Source organism: Clinocottus analis, unplaced genomic scaffold (assembly GCF_023055335.1).
Source record: "Clinocottus analis isolate CAN_PGR_092001 unplaced genomic scaffold, fCliAna1.0.p SCAF_10, whole genome shotgun sequence".
In the NCBI taxonomy this organism is placed as follows: Eukaryota; Metazoa; Chordata; class Actinopteri; order Perciformes; family Cottidae; genus Clinocottus; species Clinocottus analis.
Genome location: NW_027175821.1, coordinates 18,533,507 through 18,558,649, shown reverse-complemented (window position 1 = coordinate 18,558,649; position 25,143 = coordinate 18,533,507). Strand labels below are relative to the sequence as shown.

General features: G+C 39.9%; 2 long non-coding RNA genes across 3 annotated transcripts; one reads left to right on the top strand and one right to left on the bottom strand.

Annotated features, from left to right (window-relative positions):
- The first annotated feature begins 3,297 nt into the window (after window positions 1–3,297).
- Window positions 3,298–6,941, top strand: LOC137788446 (uncharacterized). Of its 2 annotated transcripts, XR_011077741.1 has the most exons (4): window positions 3,298–3,465; window positions 3,685–3,817; window positions 5,246–5,383; window positions 5,846–6,941. It is a non-coding gene; the product is annotated as an uncharacterized lncRNA (long non-coding RNA). The 2 variants fall into 2 exon arrangements; XR_011077740.1 differs by having other exon boundaries at window positions 3,298–3,817.
- Window positions 4,624–11,507, bottom strand: LOC137788453 (uncharacterized). Its single transcript, XR_011077742.1, has 3 exons — window positions 11,234–11,507; window positions 5,707–5,996; window positions 4,624–5,367 (listed from the first exon to the last, which is right to left on the bottom strand). It is a non-coding gene; the product is annotated as an uncharacterized lncRNA (long non-coding RNA).
- Window positions 11,508–25,143: the final 13,636 nt, after the last annotated feature.

The following is a 25,143-nucleotide window of genomic DNA, read 5'->3' as shown; positions in this document are numbered from 1 at the left end:
ATGTAGGAACATAGAAGTAGAAGTGCAGAGATCCTGCATATCTAACTTTAAATATCAGCGGAAGTGCTTCCACTGAATAACTCTGCTCCTGTATCATAACAAATCAAGCGACTCACCAATATTTGTTGGTTGTTGTCTGGACATGAACGTGAACTGTAGCTGCTGTGGTGGTCCGATCTTGAAATGGTTAGGCTGGTTGGAAGCCCAAGAAGCGTAGCTTTCCGTAGCAGTGCCACACTATCGCGTTATCTTTATTTAAAGGAACAAAAAACACACGGTAGTCGGTTCACGCGCCACACAAACAGAGAGTTCGTTGATCTATCTTCACGGGGCTAGTCTTCGACAGCTACGAGCCATAGTTGCGGGACCTTCCACTTGCCTACCAGGTCATTGGGCCAGACAATTGACAACCAACCCAGCAACCTGACAACATTTTGGGGGGATATGATGTTGCTTACCCTATTATCGAACCCGGGGCTCTCGTGTGACAGACGCGCGCACTAACCATTCACCCACCGTGCTGGGATAATAAGTAGATATCAGTGGGTATATTTATCTCTTACCATTAGCATATTTTTGAAATTAACTTCCTGTGGAGACGTTCAAGACTAGCCCCGTTTCAAGATCGGACCACCACAGCAGCTACAGTTCACGTTAATGTCCAGACAACAACCAACAAATATTGGTGAGTCGGTTGATTTGTTATGATACAGGAGCAGAGTTATTCAGTGGAAGCACTTCCGCTGATATTTAAAGTTAGATATTCAGGATCTCTGCATCTCGTTACTTCTATGTTCCTACATTTAAAAGACGAGTTAGGAGTTGATCTATTAAACATATCTTAAATACCATAATGTGGCTGCAGGTGGTGCCAGAGCTCAGTTATCTCTTTTTACTGGTTGCCAGTTAAAAATACTTATAAAATGCAGATATGATGAGTAAGGTTGAGTATAAAACCGTCATCTGACAACTTGAGCTGTGTATCACCAATAATGGTTATATTGGCCATATATTAACTAAACACTTGTATGTGAACTGTTCTGCCCCACATTTTCATGTTTTGCATTCAAGACGCTAAGAAGTTCAAGAACGTAATTGCATCTTTGTTTGTTCCTCCTCTCTTACCGTAGTTAGTTCTCATTCCACTGGGAACTAACTACGGTAAACTAACTATTTAACTGCTGAATTCACATGATTGCATATGAAGTATTGATATTGCAGAGTTTAGTAAACATTGTGCACATGAGTGAATTGTGAGATTTGGTATTTTCAATTACACATAATTATTCCAATAACACACTCAGGTGGAGGAGACACAGACACACAAGCTCCTTTTGTTTGTAAAATGAATAACAAAACCACAACGCTGCTGACGTCATCGGCTCCCCTATTGTGCTGCTCTTTTAAGAAATCAACTGTCGATGTGTAATGAACATGTTATTTCAATCAAAGACAGCCTGGCCACCTTTGAGTAATGATGAAATACAACTAGAAGCACAGAGGGGAACCTCTGTAAGTATCGTATAGAAATGTGTGATTATCCTTTTGTCTCTAGGGTCTCATTTACTTTGTACCTCAACGTGGACACATGAGGAAGTTGAGAAACCAAGTGGCCACACAACCTCCTTATTATAAATGATACAGTTTTTCTTTAATCATTTTTCTTCAACATGTATTTAGTCTGTTATAATCACTAATATTGCTCCATTAAAGACTGGGGAATGTAAGAAAAGATTGCTGCTGCCACAGGCTATAAATGAAGTGCTTTCCTCTGTTATGCAATCATTAGCTACTTTTCTTTCCTTTTCTTTTGATGATAAAGCATCACATGGAGGTGACAATAGTTATTGACAATTTGATAATATCTATTGATATGTGACTGATGGATTCATCTGAATTACTTCTACAGCTGCAGGGAAATAAGAATCTGTCTTCATGGCGACAGCAGCTGCCATGTTTGGCTGTGACAGGACGACAGCCAGGCTGCACAGAGTCAAGTCCAAATCTCTCCCCGGTGTCTCAGTGGGTGATCTGCAGAGATGGATTTATATATATATATATAATTGGAAAAAAACAATGACCAAGAGCTCTCTGTGAGGCTTGGTGACGTGTGCCGCCCGGCCTCACCACAGTCTTCATCAGACTCCTTCTCCTCGAAGGCCGTAGGTTTAGTCTCAGCGTTGGTAGGGACCCCGCCATAAAAAAACTGTTGATATTATGTTGAAGAGGCAAACTTTATGAAAATATATTAACATTTGTGTAACTTGGAACTTATTTAAACATAACAATGATACAACCTTACTTTAAATACAAAACAGTATTGTGCACCAAATAAATACATAATAATAATAAAAAAATGAATAAAAAGCGTTCTGCTAAAAAACTTTTCAGCAGTGTAGTGAATACAGACTAAATAAAAAGTCAAATGAATCTATTCCGCAGCACTAAACAGGCTGTCATGCAATCAATAGCTACTTTTCTTTTGATGTCTTATTTAAATTCACTAAAAAGATACCTCTGTCTATCATTCACAGAGGAACTGTTGGCTACATCTTTAAGATCAATTTTGTCCAGAGCAACTGTAACTTCTTGAGCTGAAGTTACTGTACTTGATGAATTTGGGATCAGGCTGGTCTGGTTCACTCCCTATGTCAGGACTCTGCTGCACCGACTTCTTTGATGCTCAATGTGGCTCAAACTGACTGTTCCCTAAAGAGCAAAGAAAACTTATCCTCGTCTGCACATGCATATTTTAACATGATGATAATGCAGTTAAAACAGGTAGACAATGTTTACACTGTCAGTCATGATAATACACCTCAACACAGAATCAATGCAAGACTCGTTTTGTGGAACAACTTTGTTTTTTTATTCAACATCACATAATTCACAATTCAAAAGTGCTGTTGTGGCGACCTGAAATATGATCATATGTCTCACTGATTTAATACGACTGTGCCCATTTCTAATCATTTACTTTATATGTGTGTTAAAGTTAGTTCATATGTTGTTGACGTGTTTGTGGACAGTTCTCTTTCTGCAAGTCAAGATTCACGTCGTGTTTCTGACTCCTACTTCAGCCAATCCAATGACAGCATCTTGCAAAACATGGAAATGTATTTTTCACGAACATAGTTTAGACAACAATACGAATGAGTTTTCAAAATATAGTGCAAAATATTTTCCCATATTTGTGGGGAGAATTGTGTCTTTTTGAAACTTTGGTGGTGACTAGTCCCTAACGGAGTCTATAAAAACCTGCGCCTTGCTTTGAAAAGACACCCAGTTGAACTGTTCACCGTGAACGTCTCCACAGGAAGTTAAATTTAAAAATAAACATGCTCCGTGTCTCTGCTAATGGTAAGAGATAAATATACCCACTGATATCTACTTATTATCCCAGCACGGTGGGTGAATGGTTAGTGCGCGCGTCTGTCACACGAGAGCCCCGGGTTCGATAATAGGGTAAGCAACATCATATCCCCCCGTTGTTGCTGTCAGGTTGCTGGAGTAGCGGTCGTCTATCCGTCCAATGACCTGATGAGCATGAGGAAGGTCCCGCAACTATGGCTTGAAGAAGTAGCTGACGTAGCAAGACTAGCCCCGTGAAGATAGATCAACGAACTCTCTGTTTGTGTGGCGCGTGAACCGACTACCGTGTGTTTTTTGTTCCTTTAAATAAAGATAACGCGATAGTGTGACACTGCTACGGAAAGCTACGCTTCTTGGGCTTCCAACCAGCCTAACCATTTCAAGATCGGACCACCACAGCAGCTACAGTTCACGTTAATGTCCAGACAACAACCAACAAATATTGGTGAGTCGCTTGATTTGTTATGATCCAGGAGCAGAGTTATTCAGTGGAAGCACTTCCGCTGATATTTAAAGTCAAATATGCAGGATCTCTGCATCTCGTTACATCTATGTTCCTACATTTAAAAGACGAGTTGATCTATTAAACATATCTTAAATACCACAATGTGGCTGCAGGTGGTGCCAGAGCTCAGTTATCTCTTTTTACTGGTTTCCAGTTAAAAATACTTATAAAATGCAGATATGATGAGTGAGGTTAAGTACCCGGATGGCGCACTGCAAACGGTTAAAAAAATGTAGTGTAAAGCGATGGACACTACTTGCACTGAACTGACGCCATCTTGGCTACGTACCGGAAGAGGAGGAGCCATTTCGCCAGTTTTTTATTAATTTATTTATATCCTCCTGCTGCGATTGTGGAGGTGTCGCAGTGTCCACATAGGTTGGAGAAAGGGGAACACAAGGGACAAAAATAGTGTAAGAAGTGCGTTCATTTTGTCAGTTTTAGTTTCGCGGGTATCGCGAGCAGATTTGCGGACGTCACTTCCGGCTTAATTTTCGCGGGTGCCGCGAACAGATTTGCGTCCGTCACTTCCGCCAATTGGTTAACGTAAGTGTTCCATTTGATACAGCGCTTATCAGCAACACAGTGCACTACATATGTTAGTGCTGTGTTATAGTGCACTGTATTGCAGTGTACTTCGTAAAGTGTTCGGTAGTAGACACGGCCATATCTGAATGGTGGGCAGGGGAGGGGGAGCGGTGCTCATGCGATTGGTTGAAAATGAGGGCGACATCTGATTGGCTACAGGTAGATCCAGTTTGAAAAAAGACATTTGCGAATCGAGCCACGGCAGGGGAGTCTCAAAAAAGCAACTTGTACATGTGGAGCCACAAATGCAGTGTGATTCACAAATAAATACATACAAATGCAGACATAGATTTGTGATTTTTTTAAATTACATTTATATAAATCATTGGAATGTATTTGTGAATCCTGTGTGCATTTGTAAGTCAAATATATTTGTGAATTTTTGTGCGCATTTGTGAATCTTGAAAACATTAGCGAATCTTTCTCTGTGCATTTACCATTATTGAGACTGTACTGGCTCCATATTCGCCTGAAGCCCTGATGGTGCAGCTGCTGCTTCCTGGACCTCCACCGCATCTGCACTGGCTTTCTGAGTTTCCTAAATGCATTTCAAAATAATGCCTTAATCAATAAATGTAGACATGATATGAGTAGTATATGTATTTATTTTGAAAGAAATTTAGACTATTTAGGTAATAGGTTCAGTTTTTATGGAACAGGCTTATTTTTTTATAAATTCACAATCACATACTTCACAATACAAAAGTGCTGGTGTGGGTCTTTAACTTGTTCTGCCGAGCCATTCATCTGGTATCATCCATGACCTACTGCTCTATCAAGGGGCAACAGGCCAGCAGGGGGCAGCAGACGCAGCATGCAGACAGAACTGTAGCCACAGTGCATCCCCAGCTCCAACCCTTGGAAGGGACGGACACGCCTCACCGCTTCATCCAGGGCTTCACCTACAGGAGAGGACAGGTGATGCTGATCCCTTCATCTGATTGATGCTGACTTCATCCTTTTCAGATATGTTTTTTCTTTCAAATAGACCAAATACCAGCATAAACTTAAATGTTGTCTTATTATTATCAGAGTGTGAGGAATGTTACAGCTGATAACTTTGCAGTTATATGTAAAATATTACACAAAGAAAATGATGTGACACAGTCTTGATTTTAAGAGTTAAAAGGTCTTCCAACAGCTTTGTATCTGTGAGATGTTCATATAAAATCATCTTCCCTGATTTCATGAAGACAGCTCCTCTTAACTCAATGCACTAAAGTGATTCTGCATACACTGACCAGTCTGTGGGCCGACGCAGAGGGACGGGTGTGTGTCAGCATAGAGGTCAAAGGTCTCCAGGACGCTGTCGGCTTTGCCGTGGGTGCATTGGGTGAACAGGAAGGAGTGGGTGCTCCTCACACACACTCTCCCTCGCAGCATCCTGAGCGCCTAGGCCAGAGCTCCACGGCACAGTGACACGATGACGACCGGACGCCACGATGAGGAGGGCGGGAAGAAGCAGCGGCACAGAAGCGACCACGAGCCACATTTCAAAAGACGTGACGGAGACAGAAAGACCCGTGAAAACCTGGAGATGAAAAGAGGATGTTGGCATGATGCATTCACTGTATCACACTTTCTCCGTTAGTCTAAATAAAATATGAATTTGGAGACATTATGAAACAGTTAATATTCTGCCCTTACTTTTATAAGTCAACTTAGCAGATAGCAAACAGCTGATGCATAAAATAAAGACCTAGGAATCCAGAGTGAAGTTTAATGTTTTTAGTTAGAATCTTGGTTTTGTAAAACTGAAAAACAGAACAAGAAATGAGCTTACAAAAAGTCCATAAACACACACACATGAATATTAAGCTCTGATTCAACATACAGTCACTATGCCAGAAAAGGTTAGTAGCCATTAACCTAAAACTCCCTTGACCAGTTCGCGTCTTAGCTCATTTTAACATTGATGTCAACGCAGAAAGCATCTACACAACACAAGGTTGTACTAACACAGTGAACACAGTGCTACATACAGATTTACTGACAGACTTAAATCTTTAAAGGCTACCAGACAACAAGTGTGAAAAGTAGCTGCAGCATGTCTTCTCAGTGGAATAAGAACTAACTACGGTAAGAGAGGAGGGATAAACAAAGATGCAATTACATTATCTACGACTTCTTGAACTTCTTGGCGTCTTGAATGCACCACCTGCAGCCACATTATGGTATTTTAAGATATGTTTAATATATCAACTCCTAACTCGTCTTTTGAATGGAGGAACATAGAAGTAACGAGATGCAGAGATCCTGCATATTTGACTTTAAATATCACCGAAAGTGCTTCGACTGAATACATCTGCTCCTGGATCATAACAATTCAACCAACTCACAATCCAGTAAATCCACCACACAAGGATTCAGACTGATGGGTCTCCTGCAAAGAGGAAATACCTGAACTGATGCCGATTCCAACTGACTATATTTCTCTTTTGATGTTAAAATATTATTTTTGCAAGCAGAATGTCTCTCGTGGTTATATCTATTGTGGCTCAATAAAGATTTGTTGTCTGGACATTAACGTGAACTGTAGCTGCTGTGGTGGTCCGATCTTGAAATGGTTAGGCTGGTTGGAAGCCCAAGAAGCGTAGCTTTCCGTAGCAGTGTCACACTATCGCGTTATTCTTATTTAAAGGAACAAAAAACACACGGTAGTCGGTTCACGCGCCACACAAACAGAGAGTTCGTTGATCTATCTTCACGGGGCTAGTCTTCGACAGCTACGAGCCATAGTTGCGGGACCTTCCACTTGCCTACCAGGTCATTGGGCCAGACAATTGACAACCAACCCAGCAACCTGACAACATTTTGGGGGGATATGATGTTGCTTACCCTATTATCGAACCCGGGGCTCTCGTGTGACAGACGCGCGCACTAACCATTCACCCACCGTGCTAGGATAATAAGTAGATATCAGTGGGTATATTTATCTCTTACAATTAGCAGATGGACAGTGTAGTGAGGCCGGGCGACGCTCACAGAGACACGGAGCATGTTTATTTTTAAATTTAACTTCCTGTGGAGACGTTCACGGTGAACAGTTCAACTGGGTGTCTTTTCAAAGCAAGGCGCAGGTTTTATGGACTCCATTAGGGACTAGTCACCACCAAAGTTTCAGAAAGACACAATTCTCCCCACAAATATGGGAAAATATTTTGCACTATATTTTGAAAACTCATTCGTATTGTTGTCTAAACTATGTTCGTGAAAAATACATTTCCATGTTTTGCAAGATGCTGTCATTGGATTGGCTGAAGTAGGAGTCAGAAACACGACGTGAATCTTGACTTGCAGAAAGAGAGCTGGCAGTAGTCTGACACATGAAGCTACTCAAATACGCTAGAAAATAATGCACTCTTAAAACGAACTGTCCACAAACACGTCCTCGTACTTTTATTAAGGTTAAACACGAGCACAGGTTTTGGTCTGCAGCCTGCAAACAGCACGTCTTCCTGCTCCTCTTAAAGAGACAGCGCTCTGTTCTACAGACTCAACACAACACTGTTTCCTTCACAGTCAGTATGTGTACATGTAATCAATGTTCTCAAACATTGGAATAACAAAATATGAACTAACTTTAACACACATGTAAAGTAAATGATTATAAATGGGCACAGTCGTATTAAATCAGTGAGACATATGATCATATTTCAGGGCGCCACAACAGCACTTTTGAATTCGGAAAACTATGTGCCGAACAAACAGCTGATCTGTAGTTTTAAAGATACAAATTAATATATATGTATTTATTAATTGTTAAAAAAAAAAACATGACCAAGAGCTCTCTGTGAGGCTTGGTGACGTGTGCCACCCGGCCTCACCGCACTCTTCATCAGCCTCCCTCTCCTCCGAGGCCGTAGGTTTAGTCTCAGCGTTGGTAGGGACCCCGCCATAAAAAAATGTTATGTTGAACAGGCAAACTTTATGAAAATATATTAATATTTGTGTAATTTGGAACTCATTTAAACATATTAACAGTAATACAACCTTAATTTAAATACAGTATTCTGCACCAAATAAATAATACAAAATAAATAATTAAATAAATGAATGAAAAGCGTTCTGCTAAAAAACCTTTCCCAGTTGTGCAGTGAGTGAAAAAAGAATAAATCAATAAAAAAATCAAATAAATCTATTCTGCAGCACTTAACAGGTTATAAATAAAGTGTTTTCCTCCGTTATGCAATAATGAGCTACTTTTCTTTCCTTTCCTTTCGATCTCTTATTTAAATTCACTAAAGATACCTCTGTCTATCATTCACAGAGGAACTGTTGGCTACATCTTTAAGATCAATATTGTCCAGAGCAACTGTAACTTCTTGAGCTGAAGTTGCTGTACTTGATGAATTTGGGATCAGGCTGGTGTGGTTCACTCCCTATGTCAGGACTCTGCTGCACCGACTTCTTTGATCCTCACTGTGGCTCAAACTGACTGTTCCCTAAAGAGCAAAGAAAACTTATCCTCGTCTGCACATGCATATTTTAACATGATGATAATGCAGTTAAAACAGGTAGACAATGTTTACACTGTCAGTCATGATAATACACCTCAACACAGAATCAATTGAAGACTTGTTTTATGGAACAACTTTGTTTTTTTATTCAACATCACATAATTCACAATTCAAAAGTGCTGTTGTGGCGACCTGAAATATGATCATATGTCTTACTGATGTCTTACTGTGCCCATTTCTAATCATTTACTTTACATGTGTGTTAAAGTTAGTTCATATTTTGTTATTCCAATGTTTGAGAACATTGATTACATGTACACATACTGACTGTGAAGGAAACAGTGTTGTGTTGAGTCTGTAGAACAGAGCGCTGTCTCTTTAAGAGGAGCAGGAAGACGTGCTGTTTGCAGGCTGCAGACCAAAACCCGTGCTCGTGTTTAACCTGGGACTTGTTTGAATAAAAGTACGAAGACGTGTTTGTGGACAGTTCCTTTTAAGAGTGCATTATTTTCTGGCGTATTTGAGTAGCTTCCCGTGTCGGACTACTGCCAGCTCTCTTTCTGCAAGTCAAGATTCACGTCGTGTTTCTGACTCCTACTTCAGCCAATCCAATGACAGCATCTTGCAAAACATGGAAATGTATTTTTTTACGAACATAGTTTAGACAACAATTGGAAGGAGTTTTCAAAAATTAGTGCAAAATATTTTCCCATATTGGTGGGGAGAATTGTGTCTTTCTGAAACTTTGGTGGTGACTAGTCCCTAATGGAGTCCATAAAAATCTGCGCCTTGCTTTGAAAAGACACCCAGTTGAACTGTTCACCGTGAACGTCTCCACAGGAAATTGAATTTAAAAATAAACATGCTCCGTGTCTGTGAGCGTCGCCCGGCCTCACTACACTGTCCATCTGCTAATTGTAAGAGATAAATATACCCACTGATATCTACTTATTATCCTAGCACGGTGGGTGAATGGTTAGTGCGCGCGTCTGTCACACGAGAGCCCCGGGTTCGATAATAGGGTAAGCAACATCATATCCCCCCAAGTGTTGCTGTCAGCTCGCTGGGCTGGTTGTCAATTGTCTGGCCCAATGACCTGGTGCGCAAGTGGAAGGTCCCGCAACTATGGCTCGAAGAAGTAGCTGTCCAAGACTAGCCCCGTGAAGATAGATCAACGAACTCTCTGTTTGTGTGGCGCGTGAACCGACTACCGTGTGTTTTTTGTTCCTTTAAATAAGAATAACGCGATAGTGTGGCACTGCTACGGAAAGCTACGCTTCTTGGGCTTCCAACCAGCCTAACCATTTCAAGATCGGACCACCACAGCAGCTACAGTTCACGTTAATGTCCAGACAACAAATATTTATTGAACCACAATACATATAACCACGAGAGACATTCTGCTTGCAAAAATAATATTTTAACATTAAAAGGGAAATATAGTCAGTTGGAATCGGCATCAGTTCAGGTATTTCCTCTTTGCAGGAGACCCATCAGTCTGAATCCTTGTGTGGTGGATTTACTGGATTGTGAGTTGGCTGAATTGTTATGATCCAGGAGCAGATGTATTCAGTCGAAGCACTTCCGGTGATACTTAAAGTCAAATATGCAGGATCTCTGCATCTCGTTACTTCTATGTTCCTACATTTAAGAACTCAGTTATCTCTTTTTGCTGGTTGCCAGTTAAAAATACTTATAAAATGCAGATATCATGAGTGAGGTTGAGTATGAAACCGTTATTTTGACAACTTGAGCTGTGTATCACCAATAATGGTTATATTGGTATATGTTCCTACATTCAAAAGACGAGTTAGGAGTTGATATATTGAACATATCTTGAATACCATCATGTGGCTGCAGGAAAAACACACGGTAGTCGGTTCACACTAACAGAGAGTTCGTTGATCTATCTTCACGGGGCTAGTCTTGCTACGTCAGTTACTTCTTCAAGCCATAGTTGCGGGACCTTCCTCATGCTCATCAGGTCATTGGACGGTTAGACGACCGCTACTCCAGCAACTACGGGGGGACACGATGACTTCAACCATTGTCGTGGCAGCAGACAAAAGAAACTATGTTTTGTGTGTCTTGATGGCTCATCAACATATACAAAAGGCCAGGAGCCACCTTGATGCTCTAGCCTGAAGCTAAAACACACGCAGACGTTGGGGGTTGAATTGGTATTTTAGATAAAGTTATAATCTGATATGATATCCACCCAAATCTAACAATGTCCAACATGCGTTCTGCTGTGGGAAAGATAAAACATTAAACTCTAACACAGGCATCTGCTGATGTTGACACTCACCTCTGCAGCAATCCTTTAAGCTTATTAGCATCCAGCTAACCAGCTCCGGTTAGCATATAGGCTCGAGGAGAAGCTCCAGTTGGTTGTCCTCTCGCGGTCACTGCTTTGCTGCTGGGTTATTTAATCCGGACGTTCGGGTCCAACTGGTTCAGGCTCTTCTTGTCAACATCTGATCGTCGATTGAAAGATGTTTCGCGCAGAGATACCACATAGTTTTCAGTCGCCATGTCTCTGCTAGTTATGTTGCTCGCGTAGCTACGTGAGATATAGGAAGTGCGGGAAGGATACAGGTCTCTGATTCGACGAATAGTCCAGTCACGTTGAAATAAGAAGCGATGTCATTGGCTAGATTCCAGTTTCATCCGCCATTGAGAAGCTCTCTTTGCCGTAACGACCGTGAAAACTTTGCTCGCTGCATTTGGCCGGCGCCCGAGAAAGAGGGAGTGGCTTTTCTCAGTGAATATTTATATTTGGTCACATTTAACTTAGATTACGGTCTCCCACACACTTCTAACGCGTCAACACGGTATATTTCTTGTTTAAATTAGTCGGTGTATTTTTTGACGGTTTATATATATTATTATTTTTTTCTTCTTCTTTTTTCATCTCAAAATGTAAAGAGGGGCGTCGCCTTAGCGCCCTCTATTGACGAACCGCCACTGCATGTAACTGCAGTTATCAGCCATAACATTCCTCACACTATTATAATAAGACACTATTTAAGTTTATGCTAGTATTTGGTCTATTTGACAGAAAAACACATCTGAAAAGAATGAAGTCAGCATCAATCAGATGAAGGGATCATCATCACCTGGTGCTCTCTCCCTGTAGTAGATTTGTTTTATATATATATATATATATATATATATATATATATATATATATATATATATATATATATATATATATATATATATATATATCCGCTGTGGTCCAGGACTTGGACGATGCCTCCTGTTTTAATGGGTCCGGTGCGAGTGGCTGGAGGAGAGGAGGATACAGGCTGCGGGGCTGTACATAAATACAATGTATAAAGCAAATGTTTATTATAGTGTTTATTGTTAGAATACAATTAAATGGCTGTTAAAACATACATACATATATAGTATATAAATATGTTTTCTTTTTCTGAACAGGTACAAGTAATACCATTTGTATTTTATCAGGGAACAACATAAACAGTGTGTTCAGTAGTAAGGGTCCCAGTGAGGGACAAACCACTCCTTCTTTTGTCCACGTTCAGTCTGTTGCTTACCTTAAAGATGTCTGTTAAAGACCAGCAACTGATTCACTTTATACTGAAGCAATAAGTTCATGTTTTTCAGTTCAGTTCAGTTTTTCTTCCTCAGTGAGAAAAGTCCAGTCTGTGGTGTCTTGAACAAGTGCACCGAACATCTTGTGATGTGAGGAAAGTTTTCTTTTAGAGAAGAGTAAAGATCCAGAAGTGATGCTGACTTAAAGTGCTTTGCCATAGTGGGTCAGGAGCTGTGCGCATGCGCGATTAATGTTCAATCGAGACGCGCAGCCTGCAGCGCTGAGACTCACCGCCTGTGAGAGCTTTGTGAGGCGTAGCGGCTCACGCCGTCTGGAGAGGTTTAAAGTGCAGCACCTGTGTGCGGCAGTGATAGGACCATAACAATGCAAAATCAAATAATTAACGCCATTAAAGAATTGAGAAGTAAACACGTTAAAACGCTTATTTGCCCAGCCCTAATGTATATACATTGTGTATTGTTTCACCAGGTGGCAGCAGAGTATTTGTTAAGAGAAGATAAAATGATCCAATTTGTCAGGCCTTCAGATCAGATGACCTGTCAATTACAGCATTCATCATTATTATTCATCTTTTGTTGTTGTAGTAGAAGTAGTACTATTTGTTTTACTTGTAATACAAGTAGCAGTTGTTGAAGTAGTAGTACTATGGTTGTGCTGTTGCCTTGGAATAACATTAGATTCCCTGACACATGGCATTTCGAATGAAACTAAACGATGACTTCAGGCGAATGGGTGGGCTGAAATTCATGACAAGACGTTGTTGGTGTGAGTTTTGCTCATACGTTCTGATGCATCACATTACTCTCTGTTCAACTTCCTTTCCTGTCTTTCTGTGATAGACGTTTCAAAGAAAGAATGGCCAGAATGACTTGATACAACAGAAACTCATATCCGGTGTTTAATGTCTCTAAAATAATGTCGTAATGTATATGAGAGTCTTTGGTTGCTGTCACGCACACAGCAGAGGTGAACACCTTTAAAGCATTTTCTAACAAGGAAAGTGTAATGAAACATTTCTTGACAATAGCAGCTGTAACGGACCCACACACGCACACACACCTAGCAGTGATACCACAAAGTGTTTCCAGTGCAGTAGTTGGGGGATGTGGTTTTCTTCTTCTTTAGTTGTTGAGAAGAGGAAGAGTGTTGCTCAATCACTGGTCTCACCTAAATCTTTGTGGCAGCTGCTGCTCACTCTCCTTTTCCTCTGACCTGTAGTTCGATCTTTACCCAACTCCCTGCTTTTTTCTGCAAAAATGACACCTACAGGCCGTATGTTTTTGCTGGTTATATTTTAATCTCACCAAATAAATTGGTCAAACGACTACTTATTGCTGGTATTACTTGTATTGAACTTGGAGTAATAATATGAAGAACTGACAGAAAAAGCTTTCTCTCTTGAGGAGAGTGTGATGAGAAGATTGATATCTGTCTCATGTCAATATGGCGCCACAGCCAGCATGCCGGTTAGCTTAGCTTAGCACAATGACGAGAAACAGGGGGAAATAGCTAGCTCGACAAGCGGACTAGAGAAGCTGGGAGATCAAACTGCCAATCTTCCAATTGGAAGAAGACCCGCTCAACCTTTGAGTACAGAAATACTAGCAGACTGATTTCAGTCAGGCGAGCTTTGTCTCCTTGTTGCTAAGCTAACTTGTTGCTGGATGTAGCTTCAAATTCAACAGCTCTCTATATTACATTAAGAGCATTAATATAGTGTTGAACGACTTTTCTTAATGTAAAGATATCATGGAGTAATGTTCACCTGAGCAGAGAATAAAGTTGTTCTCCCTCTTTGTGAGTTGTAATCCATGTCTCTCAAAGCTTTGCCTCCATAGCTGAGCTGGCCATGTGTACCTCTTAGTGCATGTATTGAATGTCATGTGATTAACTGATGTTGTATGTTTAGCGTACACATTTTAAACGGCTCAATCCATAACCTTTCGCTTTTGAAGTCATTTCCTCAAAGTTGATGTGGGAACTCCTGCTAATGTCCCATCAAATAAAGTACTGAACTTTGGAACAAGACTTAGTCATGTGGCATATTCCTCTGCTTTCATAATGACCTGTTTTAGATGAAAACTTACACACTTCTACTTGTGACATTTGTCATGATCTAAATTTGTTCAGTTAAACCTAATGATGATAATAATAATAATAATAATAATAATAATAATAATAATAATAATACCTGTATCCATATACAACCTTTTAAAAACAAATTTACAAAGCGCTTTGACAGACAAAAACAAGCTAAGGTCAAAGTGATACCCTGAAACAAAAAGCCAATTAATATGATGAAAATAAACAAAGAAAATAATAACAATTATAATAATATAAAGCAGTAAAGCCACAACATTAAATAAAAGCTATTCTGTAAATATGGGTTTAAAGAAGCGTTTTAAAAGAGATTACTGATTACTGCAAGCATTACAGTATCTATGGTGTGATTGGACTGGAATGTCTGGTTTGATTGTTTTGAAGATTGTTTTTTAGTGTCTCACTAAACTAAACCACACACACAATACACATGTGGTGGTCTCCGATGGTTTGTTAGACTGTGAATACGTTCATGTAAATGTTGGTGAAACAGTGACGTCTTCAAATCCCCACTGAGTTTTAATTCAACCTTCAATTGAAGACTTTGATCCCATAAACTTAAAATGTTATAACATGTATCATGAAACATTTTGTGAGACTGAACTTGATTCATGTTTTTTTTAAAATATCAATCATGATTATAAAACAATACACAATCTACTATTTAAAAACAACTCAGGTTTCATGAGGTTATTTCCTAGACATTGATTTAACTAAACAAGGACGCATCCAGTAAAGCAGAATACAAAACGATCAGGTCAACTGTTCTCGCTATATCAGCCTTTTTTTTTTTACCTCAGCTCCTCTTCCTGTTGATGCCCAGAGTCGAGTACATTCGGAGGAAACATGTTGAGCGGCCAGCCACAGCCTACATCTCACAGTTTACCTCTGCGGGTGTCTTTGCTTGTTTCATAGTTTATTGACGTGAGCTAAAAGACCAGTGTTGAATAAAGCAAACTATTTTTTGAGTATCTATACATATGACATATTTAAGCATTTCAGAAAGTATTTCTAAGTCTATTTTTTGTTTCCATCCAGATATAAAAGCTCTCTGCAGTAATCTAATGCAGCTATTGTAAACCACTAATCTATTTTATGTTCGAATTCATTATTTTGATTCATAATATTCTTTCTAAATTCATAATTATAGGATCATTCACCATGGAAAATATCATATCACATGTACAGCAAAGAGAGATTGAAGCAGGTTACTCCAGCTCTATTTCTGTAACATGGAGGCCGGGTCTCGCAGGTGACTTAGTCCCTGAGGTGAGAAGATGTCTGCTCTGAAGTGGTAAAGCCCACCATCGGACACCACCATTTTACCATGAAAGCACAATGATGTGCTTCATGGTGTGAGGAGAAACCTCTACACTCCTCTGGGGTGATGCAACACAGGGACATAATTATATCAACACAACATGATGCAGCGTTTGAGTCGTTCTAAAAAGCGTGTATATTAATACAGGAAGAGTATCTGTTACATATTCCAAATAGCAGCAGTACTTTTAACAGCATTTGTATAATGATATTAACAAATCCAATATAATATAATACAAATGTAAGATATTTGCTTATTTACTCTCACACTACATGTTATTCTTCACGCCCATTTCACTGATGGCAGAGGTTACCGTGCAGGTGCCACCAGCCCGGCTCTCTCTCCTCCTGGAGGCACAGCCCACGGGAGCAAATTGGGGTTGTGTGTCTTGCCCAAGGACACATCGACATGGACCCGAGGAGCCGATCATCTGCTTGAAGGACGACCCGCTCCAGCTCCCCTTTAGCAACCTTGCATTGTCCTGATGTAAAAGCGTCCACTGGAGCAGCGAAAGGTTCAGAGCCTTTCTGTGGAAGATCTACTCTCAATCTTAAAGGTTACGATGCAGACGGTTATTTGTCTTTTGCCCAATTTTGATCTTATTTCTGTTCTCTCTTAAGTTGAGTTACGTAAATCTTAATGAAGTCATCCTGGTAAACATATAGCATAACAATTTTGACATCAGAGAAACAATGAACCATAGTTTTAAACAAATTGATCTGTATTTATGTGTGATTGTATCATACATATGTTTTTGTCATGATAATGTTTTGTCATGATTGTGTCATTACCTCTCACTGAAAATGGGTCGTGGGCTGAAAAAATGTAACAGGAAGTGCATATGTTTCAGCCAATCAGTAGGATTTACACTTAGTTAACCTTAATCATCCTGTGACTAAATCTTCCATTGTGGCACTTTGTGTAAGAAAAGAGGACTGTGCTACGATGATCAGAAGACTGGCTGCTTTATTCTTCTGAATACGTTGAGTGAGTGTAACTTTACTCTTCTATTTAAACATTTGTTCTAAAAAAAATACAACAAAAACATTCTGTATTTTTATTTACTTTTGAGTATCATTTGTTTTGTTTTCCAGTGTCTTCTGTTTGTAGTGTTTGTCCTGTTCGGTCCTTGTGAGTGTTGTCTCTTTCCTCCAGCCCTGCTGCAGGCTGCAGAGGGTCCTCCAGGTCTCTTGGACTGTGCTTCAGCTTGGTGATAATGCGACTCTGTCACGTGCAGTCCTTCAAAATGAATCCGGGTTGTTTTACTGGTGTAAACTGAAGTTTGGCTAAATGCTCGAAGCTGTTGCAGCAGGAAACTTTAACAAAATAAAACTCAGAGAACGATTTGACAAGTCAAGATTCTCAGTCACAAAACCCAACGCTCGGCACGTTCTCAGCATCAGAAATGTAAGCGAAGAAGATGAAGCGACATACTTCTGTCATGCCGCATCGGCATAGATCATGAGATTTATAAATGGAACACATTTGACTGTGAATGGTGAAGTATGTTCATTTCAGAGTTTTTGCCAAGTTAACTGTCTTTTGATGATTCACGCAGACTTTAAGAGGTTTCTCTACATGAAACAGAGTCCGCACACTGAGTCGGTGCAGCCGATATTGATATTGTTTCAACCAGTTTTTACAGTAATTTCAATGGTTTTGAAGTCTTTGGAGTCTTAAAGGTCTGATGTCATCCGTTAGTTTGTGCTCCTGAGATTTAAGACATTGAAGTGAAATGACAGCAAAACCTTTACTGTGTTTAATGGCTTTTCATTAACAGGAGAAGCTTCCAATCAGGCTCAACATGACAGATCAGCTGAGGATCAGCCAAGCAATGCAGTAACTATCATTTAAATAGCATCTTATTAATGAGCACCTGGTTATTCTGCACTTGCTGAGTTACAGGTTTAAAACACACAAAACACGACAAAAACGTTCTTCAAAAGTACAATTAAATGACCTCTGAGCGTCATATGTTAAGGTGTAGTATGTTTACACCTTAACTACACCTAGCATCATCCAACAAGTCCTCCAAACTAAACCACAAAATTTGTTTGTGACCTCCACAACGAGACACTTTCTGATCTGTTGCTCCTCTCAACAGGACAACACTGGTTTCTGACCTTCTGGGGGTTCAGGTTTGGTCAGGTTTAGGCGCTGAAACTTTGTTAGAGCTTGAACAACATCATAGTTTGGGTTAAAATAAGTATACGGCCTTCGTCTTCATGGCTACAATGGGGACAACTTGCTGAAAAGGTTATGGAACAAAGTTTTTGGGAAAAAGAAACTAACAGGCAATGTCAACTTTTTGTCTCTAATGGGAAATGAACATCGGTGCCGCTTGACGTGACCTGTCTGATATTCTGTTGAGCCATCCTTCCGACCGTCTTCCTCTGTCTGCATCACACTACTTCCTCCTCTGCTCCTCATGGAAACAAGTCTCTTGAATTTCCCCTTAAGAAGTGCTAAAAGATGGAAGAATAGCAGTGAGTTGCCACAGGAGTGTCTGTCCTCTGCCCGAAGAGATCCTCAGTGACGTGAAGTCACATGAAGAAGAAACATCAATGAAAGCTGCAAGAAGGAGTCCTAACACACGGAAAATAGGTTATTTTAGGACAAAGACGGCATTTATGTTTTGTGATGTTCTTTTAGTATTATTATTATTACTGTTTAGATTAATCTTGGACAATTGAGTTGATGTAAAAGTGTCCTAACAGCCTCCTCCCTCCTGCCCCCAGATTTGTGTTGTTTGGAGTATTTGTAGGTCACATTAAGACCAGTCTCGATATAAAATAATACTGTGGTCCTTCAATCAGAGGATCGGCGGTTCAATCGGTGGTTCGATCTCCAGCCAGGGTCGATGTGTCCTTGAGCAACACACTTAACCCTAAAAATTGCCCCCATAGCTGCGACTGCGGTGTATGAAAGTTGGATAATCCTCATGTGGCACCTTGCATGCTGGCTCCTCTCATCACTGTGTGAATGATTCCCATGAAAAGCGTCTTTGTGTATTCAGAAAAGTGCTGTATGAATTCAAACCATTATTAAAAGAGGAACATTTCTAGATATTAATAAAATCCAACCAGTCGCCATCTGAACTCGCAGGCCGCTTCCAGTGACTTAAGTTTCTTTTCTAGTGAACCTATTAGTCATACGCAGAGGGGGATTTCTTCATGTGCCGTCTGCTCATGAATCTGGATTGTATGTGTGAGTATTAACAACCACCATTTGCTGTTAGTTTACACAACATTGCACAGTAGATGTGCTGTCGATGTTTTAAAAGTACATGACATACAAAGGGACAGATCGAAACATCTTCACAACTTTAATAACAGCTCACAATGAAACAAACACTCAGATATGAGATCCTTAGAGCACATGTACATGTATTGGCAAAAGCTTAGTTATTATACTATTTTTTTATTATAAAAAAACAAACAGTTGAATACAATTTTAAAATAAATGTAATACATGCTCCTTGAAATCAACCAAAATAAATAAAGTTTTACCAACTCAAGAGGAGAACTTCACTTCCCACAGGGTGCAGACGTAGCATCCAGTGTTAGGACTGTTAATCCAACCCTGGAGCCCTGACGTCAGCGTAAACACTCTTCCTCTGCTGTTTTTAAAGTCTTTGACCGACCTGGTCTTGCGGAGTAGGTCAGTGCAGAATAAACTAACGAATCTTCATCTGTCTGAACAAAGATATGAGAAATGTTATGCGATGACAACAGCGAAAAGGTACATGCAGACTACTTTACACATGCATCTTTTCTCTTTTACCTGATGACCCTGCAGATGACCGCTGGCTGTCTCCACACTTGTTTTCAGGACAAGGGCGGCTGTGTGATGAAATAAAACAAACGGCATTAACATGTATCCAGTTCTACCAAATACGGTTTGATAGCAAGTGAGTTTGCTTACCGTTACAAACGCCACAAGCTTTTTTCTTGAGTTTCTTGTTCGAATGAATAAGAATGGCAATAACAATCAGACTTGTAGCCAAAGCAGCACATAACAGAAAGGGAAATGTGTTGTCCTTCTGCCAATTCCTTGTGTCTGCTGACACAATATGAAAATTATGAAAGTTAACAGTTAGTAAAAAAGTGTTATGTATGATGTTGTGGTACATTTACTTGACCTTGATACAAGACAATGTTTATTTTTCCATAAATATGATGTGGTTACCTTTCTTTCCAGAAAACCTCTCCTCACACGGAGCCACAGCACAGTGGTAGGATCCAGCCTCAGAGTAGCTCACGTTCATGAAGAAGCTGGAGATGCATCTCTGTGTTGGGAGTCCCTCTGGGTTCCTTTCATGTTCTTCAACCCCGTTTCCTTGAGAAAAATTCAAACTGGGATGGTATTGATGGGATCCAGCTCTAACACAGCACACACCGTGTTCTCCTGCACATGTTTTGATCTCAGAGTCGGAGAGGACCGAGTCCTTCAGGGTCAGCGAGTCTTCTGGACGGACCGGATCAGATGGAGGGACCGTAATGACATCAGGTTCTGGTGCGATACAGGAAAAAGTTAAGAACTTCATTCATTTTACAACTAAAGACAACGGTTGACATCATTATTTATTTGAAACAAAGTTGTAATGAAATAGTTTGTATTTACCTTCAACTCTCAGGTCTGTTCCTTTCAAAAATGTGATGTGGTTTTTGAATGTTTTTATACAGTAGTAAACTGCAGTGTCACCCAGTGTCGCTTTTTTAATGTGCAGAACAAATGCTCCATTCTCTCCTATGGCTGTAATGCGAGAATCACTCGGCAAGTTATTCGTCTTTCCTAAGAACTTAGGAAGGTTTCCAGAATCAATACTGATCCAAAACAAGCTTCCTGAAGACCCAAGGGGACAATACAGGCTCACATCATTTCCAACTGCAACAGTCCTTGTCTCAATGATCTGATCTGAGCATCCTGAAAAGATATTTATTTACATCAACAGCAGATAGAATCATGTTTTGTTCTCTATAAAACCTACAAGACGATGACTGCACTTCAGAAGATATCTGAAATTTCTGCATGTACTTACGGTTCATTCTGAGAATCAGCATGAAATAAAACACGATCATCATTTTCTTTTTCTTCCACTTCAGACTGCTGTAATTCAGAAAGCATTAAGATGTTGTTCACCTTCGTGTAATCATATCAAAGTGGGAGGCAACAGCTGCAGAGCAATCTGATTGGTCTCTTTTATGTTGGGTTTAACCCACAGAGGAAAGAAAATCTGCTATCTTTCCAAACATGAAACTGCAAGAGCACGTTTTGATTTGATGGTGGGTAACTGACACCAACACAACACGTTATTTGATCTAAATAGGAGCTTTTTAAATAATGTATTTTTACAGGGTGGTTAAGATATGATTGTGGTTATGCAACTAAACTAAAGTGATTGTGGGAATGGAAAATACAATATATAAAGTACATTTTATCAAGGCACACAACTTCCTTGAGTACATTGTATTGCATGATCAATGCTTTAGCAACGCTAATTCATGCCTGTAACACTGAAAGGTTATTTGATCGTATTTGATCAAAACATTCAGTTTATAGACTGCTCCGTATTATAGAAAAATATAAAGTACATGGTCAGTCCGTATCACCAGGATTCAAATGGTTAAAATGATCAAATTATACTTTGAAAAGATATTTGTGATTCCACCTCAAGCTGAAAATATGCTGCATTAAAAAAGAAAACATCAAAACAATGAGTGGAAAGAAGCTGCAAGCCTCCGCAGAGCTGAGGGGCTGCAGGCCTGTCCTACATCGCCATGAGATCCATAGCTGATGTAGAATATAGATCCCTGCAGCTTTGAAAGGGCATTTGATCAGTTTGAACAGTGAATGTATCCAGCTATTTATTACAGTTTTACAGAAAGACAAAAGAGACAAATTATGTTGAATATAATGGAAGTGTGACCTGGTGATAAATCCCCCACAATACCCAGAATAAACTGGAGTCAGAGACTAAATACCAAACAAAAGCTTTATTAACAACCAGGGCTAAAAATAATCAAATCCAAAATGTACAAACTAAAAGTAAGTCTTGTGGTACTTAAACTGCACGGTCAGAGGGAGAAGGGCGACGGAGCTACAGTAAGTAAGGACAGTAAATAAATCACACAAACAAAATAGAAGAACTCAGGCACAGCAAACCAATCAAAATAACAATAAAATGCCGATGTAAAATGGCTGCCCTGTCACTCTGCCCCTCTCCTCAGCCCAACACAAAAACCCACAAGCTCAAATCAAACAAACGGCCCATGCTAAATGAATACTTTAAAACAACAACATGTAAATTATAAAAGGCCCGGGAAAAACAGTGGTGTTTCTTTCAAAGGCTCTTTACAAACAAAAGAAAGAAAGCATTACAACAACACATTACAACACACTAAACACACTAAAATCATGCTTTTAAAACCTACATCAAAAGAAAAGAGCTCACCAAATTGATCACCACATGGCTGGCCTCAGCTGCTCTCAGGTGTGTGAGCTATCAAAGGCACAGGTGAGCTTCCCACCCCTTTTTAAAGGCCCTGCCCCCTTGCACGGGTCCCAAATATCAGGCTGCCCATGGCCTGCCTTACCACAGAAGCAAACCAATCCAGATGTTCTACATCATCAATGATGACTAGGAATGGGAATTGATTCAATTCTATTGAGACCAAGGACGATTCTGCTTATCGATCCGATTCTTTATTGATTTTTCAGATTCCTGATTACAATGCTACTTTTTCATTAAAGGATATACCTTGAAAAACAAATATCAAACTGACTGATAACATACATATAATTTCTTCTGCATAAAAATAGACATGTTTGCCTTGCAACATTGAATAAATTACAATTCTCCTTTTAAAAAGAGAATAAGAAACGCTCTCCCCTATTCTTCTCGTGTCAAGTCAGACAGCAGCGTGGAGTTTGACGTCATGACGCGTGAGATTGATGACCTTAGAGGCACAATTGTGATGAATCGGATCAGCCGGTGTACGGTAGTGTAAAAACACATCAGAAGGAAGAGCACAGTGGACAGAGTAGGGGAGGGCTGTTACGCATCATGACGTCATACTAGTCAAGAGGTGACGGCGAGGAGCAGAGAAACATCACAGAAAGGTCTGTGTTCTTTGATCGCAAGACAATCCATATAAACCAGAGAGAAAACCACAAGTAACATCACAATAAAAGTAACACAAACACCAGTACAACACCAAAAACTCTGGCATCAAAAGAATGACCAAAACAGACCGGGAGGTTTTGAGCACACTCACAATGTCTCGTGATTGAAAATAGATTATAAATAAATAAATAATAATAACCTGCAGTGACACTTGTGAGACCGCTGCATTGTGATTTTTGGCCTTGATCTGGATCAACATATTGTTGACCACAAGTCATGGTATAAGTTAAACCAACTAAAGTTGTTCTTAATAAAAGTGTTTCTGGACAATTAAAATAAATACCATACAGTTAGATCATTGCTGTGTTCACCCCCTGTGCACATAATACACACTCACAGTTAAATGGAAGGGAGGAAAAAGTCTCAAGGAGGAAACTGTAAACAAAAACAACTCTAAACAAAAGCCCTGCATTGGATACTTTCATGTACTTTGAGTCCTGCTTTGATAAACTCAGACAGACACAAAATCTCCATCCTCACTGACACACAAATGACTCATGGAAACTTAAGCATCGTTGTGGTTAGCCTTCAACCGAAGGTGCAAAGGGGCTTTTCTAACTTTGTCTCTCTGTGTTTTAGCTTCAGGAAGCTGGGCGTGCACTGCTGCTTTTAAAAAGGCAAGTGGTCATTTATATTTTTTTATAGTTTAATTTAATTGTCATTCATTTAAAAAGTTGTGTACTTTGACTGAGCACAACACATTCGGACAGTTCATTCTGTCATTCCCTGACACAATGTGGTGTCCATCCCATGTACACATAATACACGTACACACTTAAATATACTGACGGGTGGATGCAGGAAATGTTCTGTAAAGGAAAATTCAACACAGAAGCCCTGCTGTGAGTACTTTCATGCGCTTTGAGTCCTGTTTACTACCACCTGCTTTGTGTTTGTGTGCACACCACAGCTTGCAGCAGACACACAGACAGACACAAAATCATTGTCATCACTGAAACGTATGCATTGTTGTGGTTGGGCTTCAAACTAAGGCGGCAATACAGAGGGGTTTAAAAAAAAAAAAAGTTGTAGATGGTTGCATCTTTAAAAACATATAATGGACACTATATGCACTTTGACTGAGCACATAACATATTGTAAAGTAAATCAGTCACTTCCGTCCTGGAAGTCCATCGTGATGTTTGTTCTCAGAAAACAGCCACGAGGTGAGATCAAATGGTGGAGAATCACACCCGCTGCAGCGTGCGTCTGTTGCATGTGGTTTTACTTTTCTTCTCACGACAGATATGCAGAATGTGTCCACAAGGTGCTGTGAGACCTGAGAAATGGAGGGGTTTATTCATTTGAGTGGTTGTCCACAGCATTTTGTTCCTCATGTAAAGATGTTTTTAGAGGAAGCTGTGGTGGACAGATACACAGACGTTCATGAATAAGAACGGCTGGTCCACAACGCCGCACCTACAATTTGTTTCAATAAATTGTGTGGACCAAAATTCCTTGCAATCCAGCAAGTACACACGTTACACAATGACAGCAATGTCAACCTGCCAGTGGCTCAATGAAAAGTCTTAATCTTTTGAAAACCTTGACTCTTTTGGTAAGGATCAGTAGTGTAGCTCACATATGTATATCAATGTTGCTCATATTGTCATATTGTTTATTTGAAAAATACATATGTTTTTATTAGGGTCTTAATTTGCTAATAGCTTCTCAATCTGAGTTCAGAGTTCCATTAGACATTTATATGACATTATTAGCATTAATGGATGTTGAATTGCTTGCTAGACGTTAGCTCGTTATGTAAAGATAGCTAGTTAGCTAGATTTGCATAGATAGCTAGTTAGTTCCGATCGTGTAAATCAGTTGTTTCACAATGTGATTTCAAAGAAAGGAAATGACCACGACCTCTGAACAGTGCAATGCGTTGTTGTGGAACGGACGGTGTTAAAATTGCATGTCGGCACCAAAGACACAATGTAACGTTAGTTTTAGGCACCAAAAACACTAAAGGGCGAATTATACTCTTGCAACTACAACTCCGGCTGACCACGCAGTCGGATTGATGGA